This window comes from Triticum dicoccoides, chromosome 3B (genome assembly GCF_002162155.2).
Source record: "Triticum dicoccoides isolate Atlit2015 ecotype Zavitan chromosome 3B, WEW_v2.0, whole genome shotgun sequence".
In the NCBI taxonomy this organism is placed as follows: domain Eukaryota; kingdom Viridiplantae; phylum Streptophyta; class Magnoliopsida; order Poales; family Poaceae; genus Triticum; species Triticum dicoccoides.
Window position 1 is genome coordinate 28,550,744 of NC_041385.1, and position 9,775 is coordinate 28,560,518.

At 49.7% G+C, this 9,775-nt stretch overlaps 1 pseudogene; it reads right to left on the reverse strand.

Annotated features, from left to right (window-relative positions):
* Positions 1–8,195: 8,195 nt before the first annotated feature.
* Positions 8,196–9,532, reverse strand: LOC119279163 (annotated as a pseudogene).
* Between the last annotated feature and the right edge of the window lie 243 nt (positions 9,533–9,775).

The following is a 9,775-nucleotide window of genomic DNA, read 5'->3' on the forward strand; positions in this document are numbered from 1 at the left end:
TGCAGCCCGGTGCTTGCCTAAGTTTGAAAAATCCTACCGAGTGGCGAGCGATACTCCCACTCGGAGGCTTAGCTGCAGCCCCGTGCTCGCCTAAGTTTGAAAAATCCTACCGACTGGCGAGCGATCCTCCCACTCGGAGGCTTAGCTGCAGCCCCGTGCTCGCCTAAGTTTGAAAAATCCTACCGAGTGGTGAGCAACCCTCCCACTCGGAGGCTTAGCTGCAGCCCCGTGCTCGCCTAAGTTTGAAAAATCCTACAGAGTGGCGAGCAATCCTCCCACTCAGGGGCTTAGCTACAGCCCAGTGCTCGCCTAAGTTTGAAAAATCCTACTGAGTGGTGAGCAAACCTACCGCTCGGAGGCTTCACTCAGTCCAGCACTCGCCTAGGTCCGCTGCTGAGTGCCTTGCTGATGAGCTGATCAATGCTACTCATGGATCGCCCAATCGCTTGATAGGAACGTCAAGACCATTGCTGAGTGCCTTGCTGATGAGCTGATCAATGCTACTCAAGGATCACCCAATCGGCTGACAGGAAAGCCAAGACCATTGCTGGGTGCCTTGCTGATGAGCTGATCAATGGTGCTCAAGGAGCACCCAATCAGTTGACAGGGACGTCAAGACCATTGCTGAGTACCTTGCTGATGACCTGATCAATGTTGCTCAAGGATCGCCCGATCGGTCGACTGGCTATTCTTCTCCAGAAGCTGCATCAAGTAAACAGACAACAATCCGACAGACGCAATATATGAGATGATAAATCCAAAGTTTCTTAACCGCAGAATAAAGTACTCGGGCATCGGGCCCGACGGAGTTTTAATGGTTACAAAATCACTCAGCATTCCGAGGCAAATAAAAGTGAGGCATAATGTTTTTCAGTCACTCGGCGGGAGAAGGACTGGCTGGATCGTAGAAGCTGTCGAGGTCGATGCTGTCGGCGATGCGAGTGGCTGCCTTGAGGAAGCTGTCCATGAAGTCCTGGAATGAGTTCTTCTTAGTGTTCGCCACTTTGAGAGCTGCCAGCTTGTCTTCCTTAGCCTCCTTGCAGTGCACTCGGACCAACGACAAGGCGACATCGGCACCACAGTGGGCTGAAGATTTCTTCCACTCTTGCACTCGGCCTGGAATCTGATTTAGTCGAGTCATCAAGGACTCGAGGTCTTGAGACAGCTCCATCCGAAGCCAGAGTTCAGCATCCACTTGAGCCATCACCGCCTTCAGCCGAGCAAGATAAGCAACTGCACCATCTAAGCGCGACTCCAAGCGAAGCAGATTCATTGCAGTGTCATCTTTCGCAGGACAGTTGATGGGGTCGAGACCCGTCTCAACCTGTCCAGTTTTGGCCTCAAAGTCCTGACACAGTTCTGTCCCATTGCAAAAAGTGATGAGTCGACGCCATGACAACAAAGTATAGTCAACAACAAATTAATTGCAGTCGACTGATCATACCTTCAAGCTTTAGAACAAGTTTGGCGGCGAGTTGCTCCAGATAGGACTCTAGCTTGTCTGTCTTGGTCTTGAGGCCGCCGACTTCAGTGGTCAGATTCTCCTTGTCCTTCTTCAACTGCTCGACTTCTTGATTGGCATCCGAGATGGCAGTCTTCAGCTTCACGTTCTCCTCCTCCAATTTGCTGACCGAAGCCAGCTTCTGGTCCGCAAGCTTCATCTTCTTGCGTGCTTCCTTCTGAGCAGCTGCCAGATCCAGATCCTTCTACTCCAAAGCCTCCTTCATCCTCTCTAAAGAAACAACACTCTTCAGACGACACTGAAGTTGGCGATTTTCACTACGCACGTATGCTTGTGTGAAATCACTCGGTTCAAAGAGACTGAAAGAAAAGCCAGTGCGAAGTGTGAAGCTATAAAGAAGACAAAATGGTCGAGTGATTACCTCCCATGATGGTCGTTTCTTCTTGAGCAGTCTTCAGATTCTTCTTCGCAAGTTCGAGGTCAAGTTCAACGCTGATATGCTTCTTCTTTAATTCGGTGAGCCGAGCTCCAAGATCACAAGACCTCTGCAGCCAGAAAGACAGACATGTCAGTCGACAGTTATAAGCGACTATGAAGGAGAAGAATTACTCTAAGACTACTGCCGAATCAAATATTCAACAGTAGTCTCGGGGACTACAACCAGTGGGTGCACTTAGCGTGCCCCCACTGGATCAGATCAATACTCAGCGAGAGTTGCCAAGCATGAGTTCAAAAAAAAGAGAGATACACCATTAGACCTTAGTCGACTGCCGGCAGCCGACCGTGGTCTCGGGGACTACACCCAGTGGGTGCACTCTGCGTGCCCCCACTGATTCGAAAAGTGCAGAATTGAAGATTTCCTGAGTACTAAATGAAGGAATACCCAGTGGGTGATCAGATATAAAGCAACACTTAAAAGTTCAGTCAGAATTTTGCTGACCTGAACATTGGTCTGAAGGGCAGTGCTGGCGTTGTAAGCTACCTGACTAGCTTCATGCATCACTTTCACCTGCTCCATGACAAGATTCACCTGGCGAAGAGCTTCCCTAGCGGCGCCCGGCGAGTCGTCTGGAGTTTGATATGTAGCAAAGAGGGATGACTCCAGAGTGGTCGAAGTAGTTACCGGGTTGGACGAGTGGAGCCGCACCGGTGCAGCAGGTGTCTGTGCAGTCGACCCCGACGGACGATCAGTCGTCAGCGGGTTAGCGAATGTGACGTTGGTCCGAACCGGCCCTTTGGAACGCTCGACTATCGCCTCAGGCGCTGGTGTCGTCTGAGGGACTTGGACTTCAAGCTTCCTCCTTCTTGAGCCTCCACTCTTCTTCCTCCTCTCCTGTAGAGGCACTTCTTCTTCGTCATCAGGAAGCACAACGATCTCTTGCGGAGCTACATAAAGAGAGAAGTATCAAATTTTCAGTCGATTGACCACCCACTCGACTAAGCAGAACTTGGTTGAACGAACTTACCAGCTCGTGAGGTGGCCTCTTCGTCTCCTGGTGCCTTGTCAATGTCCATGTTAGTGGCAGCAGAGGTGGGGCTGGAAGGACACATGAATTGGTCTGTCAGATCAAGAAAATCTTCAGTCGACCTACGATAACACAAGCGAGATACTCACCCTGAGGCAACGGGGACGTCCATCTTGATTCGCGGCAATGTCTTCTGAGCCTTGGGGGAGCAACTTTAGGCTGCTTGGCCACTTTCTCCGTCGGCTCCGGAGTCGACGTCTGAGTGCGCTTCTGAGTATTGGCACTCGGACCCACGCTTTTCCCGCGCCCGCCAGCCGGATCTTGCTGCTGTTTGGATCGACGTTCGGAGCGCAGCGGCGAGTCAACTTCTTCCTCCTCGTCCGACTCCTCGCTCTCTTCCTCCTCATGTTCTCCTGGAGACTCCCACTCACCACTCTCCTCCGCACTGTCCTCCCCCCTGGTCCTGCTCTAAGGCTTGTTCACTGTTGGGCATCGAATGCATCTCAGTGAACACCTGCAGAACAAATCGGTTGAAGGAGGGTCAGTCAACATCAAGTACAGTCGGAGCATGAGCGGGAAGCAGTCGGAACAAAAAAGTATACCTTGTCGGGTGGGTTTCCGCCACTGAAGGGGACCACTCTCCTAGATCCTCTGGGGTTGTCCTGGTTGCCTGTGATGCCCTTCAGCCACAAAGCTACGGTTTCAGACGACACTTCTTTTGGATGGACCCGAGAAGTGTCATCTGGTCCAGAATACAACCACATGATCGCATGATTGGAGAGGTTGAATGCGACGACTGAGGAACACTTCCAACAAGTCCATGCCAGTAACACCATCATTGATGAGCTGGACCACTCTATCCACCAACATCCTCGTCTCCATGGTCTCATTAGCGGTTACTTTCAGTGGGGCAGGAGTCTGAACGCGGTCAAACGAGAAGGAAGGAAGACCAGTCGACTGACCTGGAGTTGCGACATCCTGGCAGTAGAACCAAGTCGACTGCCAACCCCTAACAGATTCAGGGAGAGTCATGGTGGGAAAGGCACTCCTATTCCTCTTTTGGATACCTAAACTCCCACACATTTGGATGACATGGGTTTTTGAGTCACTCGACTTTGCCTTGTTTACCAACTGGGAACGAATGGTGAAGATGTGTTTGAAAAGACCCCAGTGCGGTCAACACCCTAAGAAGTTTTCGCACATCGATACAAATGCAGCTAAATATGTGATGGTGTTGGGAGAAAAGTGGTGTAGCTGAGCGCCAAAGAAGTTCAAGAATCCCCGGAAGAAAGGATGCAGAGGGAGCGAGAAACCCCGGTCGACGTGGGTGGCGAGCAGAACGCACTCACCCGGTTGAGGTTGCGGCTCCATCTCCCTTGGCGATCAATCCGGACTCCTCCAATTCAGCTAGATCCTCCAGCCGGATCGAAGACCGAATCCAATCGCCCTAGATCCAGCCCGGTAGCAGCCCCGCACGCAACGACGACCTGCGGGTCTGCTTCTTGCCCTCCGCCGCCCCCGTCGCCTTCTTGGCGCGCTCTAGCACCGTCGTCTTGTCCTTCACCATTGCTAGAGAGCAACGGCGTCCAGAGCGGAGGAGCTGGGCGTGGTGGAGAAGCAGAGGAGAAAGAAGAAGGAACAGGCGTGCACAGTACCAGTGCCTCGGACCCGTCGCCTTATAAAGGGCCATCTCCAAGTGACTGACGCGTGGGACCAAGCAATCCCGTCAAATCCCGGAAAGTGGCGCACAGCGTACGTGGCGAAAAAGCTGGCACAGTAATCAAGGCATCGCTACTTATCCGGCACGCTCGTTTCGGCGCTCTCCACCCCGCGCGCTTCCCCAAAATTTCGTATCCTGCAAAATCCGGGATACACTGCAGACAATCGCACCCGGGATCCCGCGCCCCAGCACAGCACTCGACACATGAGGTCACCAGTTCAATCGACAGCCCACTGAATGGATCAAGGCGACTGAATCGACACCGGCATTCAGTCTCGCAGAAGATACTCGTGAAGACATGAAGCTCGGAACGGATTCAACTTCAACCTACTTTTCACTCATACCTTAATCCATTCGGGGGCTACTGATGAGGATACAGACCTGGGGTAGGGTCATAGGCCTGACCTATACGTCCTACCCAAGGTCACTACCCAAGAAGGCAAGAAGGTCAAGAGACTCCGTGAGACCCCCGGCCAAAGGTGTCGAGTGCAATCCACTCGACATCATGTCACTCGGGAGTCTCCCTACCTACTGTCCCTCGACTAACAAGAGAATCACTCGACCTCCCGAAGACCAGGAGTCATCCAGCGTACAACGGACACACATTCACTTCGTAGTCTTTAAGGCCATTAATAGCACTTAAGGCTGGCATTACCAGTAACGCCAGCACTTTATGTACATTTACTCCCTTGTAATGGAGGGCGGGAGAGGTCCTGGCAAACTCTATATAAGCCACCCTCCTCCTCTGGCACAAGGGTTCGCACCCCCTGTAATATCACTCACATAATCCAATCGACCACCTCCGGGCACCGAGACGTAGGGCTGTTACTTCCACCGAGAAGGGCCTGAACTCGTAAACTCCGAGTGTACACCTTCGCCATAGCTGAGATCTTGCCTCTCCATACCTACCCGCCTTTCTACTATCAGACTTAGAACCACGACAGCGACCTGCCCACTTTATGTAATCTGCTGTTTGGTTGCCCTTTATTATCACTGGCGGTGACTTTGATGCCGAGGGGATGTAATATGCTGTAATTTCTTTGTTGTATAGTCTAGGTTTATTCTTGGTCGGTATGTTGTAATTTAGGCCGGAAGGTTCAGTGGATCTCAGTGTTGTCGGTCTTCAGGGCGGCCCGTTACTCATATGGGCCAAAAGGTGGGCCTATAATCATCTTGGGCCATTAGTAGGTCTAAACCTTAGGGTTGTTCCCACCTTTAACAGGCCGAGTAAAGTTCTGGCCAGCTGGGCCAAAGAACACAATGGGCTTTTAACAGGCTAAAACCTAGATTGGGCTAGCGTTGAGTCGAAAAATTCACGGGCCAATACAGGCCGAAACTGCCTAATGCCCATGTTTGCCCCAAATAGGACGAGCAGTTAACAGGCCAAAATATACCTCGGGCCCGTTTGGCCCAATAAAATTATGGGCTTTAAGTAGGCCGGTATCTACGCGGGCCATAGGCCTAAAAGTGTCACGGGCCATTATCAGATGGGCTGTAAGCAAGCCGTATTCAACGCGGGTTGTAATTAGGCCCAACTGTTAAACGGGCCATTAACAGGCCAGTAGGCCAGTTAGGCTGAAATTTATCCACGAAGACTACGGGCCGTTAAGAGGCCTAAAGTTACTTCAAACAAGAAATAGCCCAGTGTCTGCATGGGCCGTTAAATGGCCTAAATTTAAACCGGGCGACAACGTCCCAGATGCACCACAGGCCGCTAACAGGCCAAAACTATTATCGGGCCGAACTGGTAAACGGGCATTTAACAGGCTGAAATACAAACCTATCTTAGAATGGGCCCAAAAGAACAGTGGCCTTTTAACGGGCCTGATCCGATATAGGCCGTAGTTTGGCCCAAAACACGGCAGGCTGTGAACGAGCCTGATCTGGTATGGGCCTTAATTTGGCCCAAAACATGGCAGGCTGTTAATGGGCCAGCCCACTAGTGCCTGAAAAAACATGGTGGGCCTTTACCTGGCCCGGCCTTTTCACCGGAATGGGCCTCTGTTGGGCCGTGCCACGTGTCGACGTATAATAGGCGCCTCCTGTCCAATGAGTGGATGACATCTGTCCCAACGATGAGCAAACACGTGTTTCCTCTGGCCAATGAGTATCTTACACGTGGAAAATCCTCATTGGTTCAGGCTATTAACGGGTTATCGGATCCAAAACCGGTCCCAATAGCTTAATGGTGTTCCATTACGGTGGATGCCACGTGTCGGTCACCCTTGACGAAAGCACTTCTATGACGTGCGATTTATCGTCATGGAAGTGGACACTTCCATGATGATAATTTTGGTAATGTCATGGAACACTTCTACGACAGCACAGGTTTGACTATCTTGATTCTGTCATAAATTTGTCATGGATGTACATACATGACAGAAAACGTGACCTACTGTGACAAACACGTATCATCACGGAAGTGTATTTTTTTGTAGTGTGTCTTGGAGAAAGAAGTCAGCACGGACAGTGAGGAAAGGTAGATCATGGGTGGCCGCCGCCGCTTGGGTCCCACGAAGGCCACCGCCGACACGTTGCTAGCGTGCACAATCGATGTTTTGCCTTCTGTTCAGGCCACCGTCGTCCCCTGCCGCAAAACCAACCTTGATCCATCCTTCACGTAAGAGGATGCCACTCTGATGAGCGGCGCAGCCAAACATAGGGAAGGTACGAGGGAAGCGGGGGGTTATTTTTCCTCTCTGACGGTTCGATGAGCAGACTACGGAAGGGGCGGGGTTTCATTTTCCAGGGCTCATGGCCGGCTGGAGATGGGTTACGGGTGCCCACGGTCATTTTAGTCAAGGTTTAGAGTCTAGTCTAGTTGAAAAATGTTTAAATGTAATGAATTTCCTTCAGACTAAATCATCCGGTTTTATGAAAAAAAAACTGTCAGGTTTGTTTGAGTTTGAATTAAGTTTGTCCATTTTCATTGAATTTCATTTGAAATATAACCGGACATATGCGGATCGCTTTGGACAGCCGGCTTTCGCATCCGTGTCCGCAGATTGGTCCCCTTTTCCGCGGACAGATGGGGGAGCAAATTTGTTGGTCATCGTTGTAGATGCCCTTATGATAGAAAACCTTACTGGCTACACATTATTAGGAATTACCAAAAGTAAGAACAAAGCAAACCAGGACCTAACATGTGATTTACACGAAATAAGATTACACCAAAGTATCTTTTTTGAGATCATCGATTACAATTGAACTCCAAAGTACATAGCACACGTACATTTTTTTTTCAAACTGAACTCACCAAAATGTTTATTCCAGGCCGGAGTCTCTCATAATGTCTCCAATTGCGCTTCGTGCTTTGAATTCAAAACTCGGATAGCCAGCGTGCTTGCCAATGATGGTCTTCATATGGTGCTCAATAACATTTGAGCTTATGGAGACGGACCTGTGACATACAAACACTTGATTGAGGCCTGTTAGATGGTCGATGCCAGAAGGTAAATCTTCACACTTCTCCACTTCAGAAGCACTGAATTCGAGCGATAACTTTTGGAGTTTCTGCATAGCCCCTGGTTCAAAATCTAGACATGGCTTACCATGATGGAATACAAAGTTCCTTATTGCAGGAAACAGCCCAGCAGGGATGGTGACTCTTTGTTCGTGGACCGACAGAGCAGAAATTTGAAGGTCTACAAGGGACGGTAGCTTCCCGAAAATCTCCATCCCATCGTTCCGGAGCTTGGTAACGTGAAGCCGCAGACTGGTGAGGCTATCAAGGTATGCAATACACCGTGGAACTGCACTGAAAGGGCACGTCAACAGATGAAGCCTCTCGAGACTACGTGGAGCAGGTTCCCAGTGGCTCAGTACGTCTTCTGGAACGCACCATGAATAATGAGAGAAAGCCAGGGATCGGAGATTGCCGCTAGTTCCAAGCTTGACCAGGGAGGTTACCAAAGCTTCCTTACGATCTGCATCATGCTTTTTGTCACCACTATGTATCTGGTAGCTTAGTTGAAGATCTCTTAAATTGGTTAGCTCGCCGAGAGCTCGAAGCCTATCCATGGGACACCCTGCAATATCCAAGGCCCGCAAAGTGCGGGGAGCTCTCATATCACCCATTCCGTCAGGCAGGTCAGCATTGCCAGGAACAATCAGATGCGACAAAGACTTCAACTCGAAGACATCCGACGGAACATCGAGAAGGTGGCCATCTAATTCCAGTGTCTTCAGATGTTTCAGGGTTCTTATTTGATCAGGCAGTATTAAGGAATTACCTCTGATCCTCAAATATCTGAGTAAGAAGAGTCTGCATATACCAGTCAGGTCACATGAAGTATTCCTGGAAAAGTTAACATCGAGATCCATGACCCGGAGAAGTTCAAACTTTCGTAGACAAGGTATGTCTTGAACAATGCCTGAAAAGATGAGCGATCGAGTTTGCCTGAGTTCCATGCTTCTCAGAACACTATTGTCATCTTCTGCATTGCTGAAGTGAAGGGAGAGGCGACGAATTTCCAAAGGCCCAGGCCTGGCGTTCTGGTCAATTGTTGCAGTGATGAAGTTCTCTTGCCTGGACTTTGAGGTAATAAGCTCTAGCATTAGATCATGCACCCGGACAGACGTCAACTCTCCATCCTCACCGAAAGAAGCAGGCTGAATCATGCTCCTATTAACCAGTTCATTGAAAAATCCTTCAGCAACTTCCTCTAGATCCTGACCAGCTATTTCCATGACAAAGCCTTCTGCTATGCATCGCCTCAACAAATGGTCCTTCTTAATAATACAATCCTCAGCAAATGTAACAAAGTAAAGCATGCATGTCTTAAGATCATGAGGGAGATCGTCATAGCTGAGGTTTAGGACATGGTTCATCAATCTAAGAGCAGGGTTCTCCTCCAACATGGAGCCTAAACAACTCAATACCATCTCCCATTTTGTCCTCAGCATAACTTGTTGACTAGCCAACAGGCTAGCTATGCTTATTATGGCTAAAGGCGCACCTCCACATTTCTTTAAAATTTCTTCTGAAATTTTCTCAAAATGCTCAGGACATGTATCTTCTGTACCAAAAACTCTCCTGAAAAATAATCTTCTTGAGTCTTGGTTGTGGAGATGTTCAAGCTTATAAACACGGTCATGGCGTTAATTGCAACAAGCAGCAGCTACATT